The following is a 2,766-nucleotide window of genomic DNA, read 5'->3' as shown; positions in this document are numbered from 1 at the left end:
AGTATATATCTCTAAAATAAGATTTTTTTTTAATTCTATGACTTTGTGGTATTTTTTCCTTCATCGTAGGGGATTAATATATGAAGTTTTGAATTCCTTTAAAAACCTGCTTACCTCGTCATAATCACGTGATTTAAAATGAGTTTCTTACTAACAAACCATGTAGATCACATTTGTAACATTTGATCTACAAAAAAATCAAAATTTTTGAAAAAAAAAGCAATTTTTATTCAATGATTTCACACTTTCATTAGTACTATATATATATATATACTCACTAGAATATAAGAACTAGAAATATAGGCATTTTCAATGTTTTTTTTTCAAATCCAACCATGTAGATGTCTTCGACATGGAAAATTTGTTAGTAATCAACTGTTGGATCATGTATTTTTTATTAAAAATGTGATTTTTGAATACTTAGATATTTATGAAGATTATGAGCCATTAATTTTAAAGTCTAAAAAAAAACTCATTTATGCATCATAATCGGATGATTCAAGAGCTGGTCCTATTAAAACTATGCATGTAGATCGCATCCCTACAGTCAGATTAACAGAAAAAATTAAAAAATCCATAAAAATCGTAGTTCATAAATATATCTCAGTTCACACCAACTAGCATATATAGAGAGTGACCCTTTTGAATACCAACCTACCAACCAACTGACATATTTATACTTTAAGTTAGGATTCAAACGTGACAGCATGACCAGTTGGTATTTGAAAGAGCTACCTTTGGCTAAAGTTGCCCACATACAATAAACAAACAAACACACTCTTTCATGATTTGAATTAATTGACCTGTAAACTCCAATCACCCAACACGCTCCAAATTGATAAAGGAATACCAATGTAATTAGCATATATAGCTCCTTAGCAATCAGCAATCACCATTCATAGAATCAAATCTGACCACCAAAAGGTCATATAGCAAACACTTTCTGGTCGCATGATAGATTAATTATCTATATACAAAGCCCAAGAAAACCAATGTAAAATCCACATATGCAACCCTTGCAGGATAGGTTTATTTATCTACAAAGCCCAAGAAAAACCAAACTAAAAGTCCACACATATCCAACCAAAAAGGGTTTTGACTTCAAAGTTTATATATATATATATATATATATATATATATATATATATATAGAGAGAGAGAGAGAGAGAGAGAGAGAGAGAGAGAGAGAGAGAGAGAGAGAGAGAGAGAGAGAGAGAGAGAGAGAGAGATGCAGTGGTGCTGCCCCTTTTCTGGTTCTGCCCTGTTAGGCCTCTTAAAAATCATAGTTTTTTGCATTTTTTTCTCACATCTAACACAATAGATGTGATCTATGGGTTTTATTTAGTGGAAACTGGCTTTTGGATCATCGTAATCTGACCTGTATACATGCTTTTTTGGTGATCCAAAATCAACAGCTATGAAGGCATCATTTTTTCCTAGATCATAAAAATATATTTTTTTTGTCAAAAAACATAATCCAAGAGTCAATTTCCACTAAATGGAACATGCTAAACACATCTAATGATTCAGATCTATCATAAAATAATTCAAACTATGGGGCCTAATGAAGCAGAATCAGAAAAGATAGCCTAATATGTTCAGTTCTCATATATATATATATAAATTAGCAAAATATGTAAACTAGCATGATCCGAGATTTTTATAGAATTTTTTGCAAATCTAACACTGGATATGCATTGACTACTGGATCATTGTAATCTTATCAAGAAATGTGATTTTGTATGCTTGAATATTTACAAAAATTTTAAACCATTAATTTTTAAGCTTTAAAATATGTTTCACATCGTAATCTAATTGATCTAAGAGCGTCTTCCTATAAAACCAAACATCTAGTTCAATGGTAAAATTTTAGAAAAAAATAAAAGAACCTCTGAAAGTCTAGGTGAGAGAGAAGTAGTTTTGAGTGTAGGCATCGTAGGGTTTGACTTTTTAGTTGGCCATACAGCTCTCAATAAGATAGTAAAAACCCTAGGGTTTTTATAAATGTAGGGTTGTGTATTTTGTCCCTTTCTGTGAGCCACCTTCCGTGAAGGCGGGGGGGGGCTGCTATCTCCACCACCGGTTCCCAACGCAAACCTAGAGATGCTTTGGGAGGAATCTCGAGCCTACCACGTGGACCTTCTGACGGTCTGGATGGTCCACAGCTGACCACGTACGCTTTTACGGCACACGATGTACGGAGGGACTCACCGAGGCATTCCTCTCCTAGCCGATCCGATGGGTCTCGTACTGTCTCCTCCTCGCTACACACTTGGAGCCAGTGGGCGCTTAGTCCTCAACGGGTCTGGATTTTAGGCGCTGTGATGATCCAGATCCGGATAAGAAAGTGGGTCTAGACTCTAAAGTCTAGAGTCTCTGACTCTAATTAGGCCCGCAAGCAAACGGATCAGATTAAAATCTGGATCATGACAGATCCAATTTCAAATCTAAAATGTAAAAAGTAGAACCGAATTCATGTCTATATTCGAATAAGATCTGATGAGTTAGGGTTGAATCCAGATCCAAAATATGTGGTAATGCTGGATCCAGTAAAAAACAAAAAAGAAAAGATCTTTAAATGTAAATAGTCCAATCAGACCAAGTTTTGACCCGAGTCCAAATTATATCTGACTTACATTATTGATATGTACAAAATTAAAATATGGAAACAATCCCACTTAGCAAACCCAAATCAGATCCAAATGCACATCCGGATCTTATTACAAAGAAGTTTTGTTAAGAGAAACCGAAGCATAATTAGGGAAA

Source organism: Nuphar pumila, chromosome 1 (genome assembly GCF_984573655.1).
Source record: "Nuphar pumila chromosome 1, dmNupPumi1.hap1.1, whole genome shotgun sequence".
Lineage (NCBI taxonomy): Eukaryota > Viridiplantae > Streptophyta > Magnoliopsida > Nymphaeales > Nymphaeaceae > Nuphar > Nuphar pumila.
The sequence above is the reverse complement of the archived record's forward strand: the minus strand, read 5'-3'. Positions refer to the sequence as shown.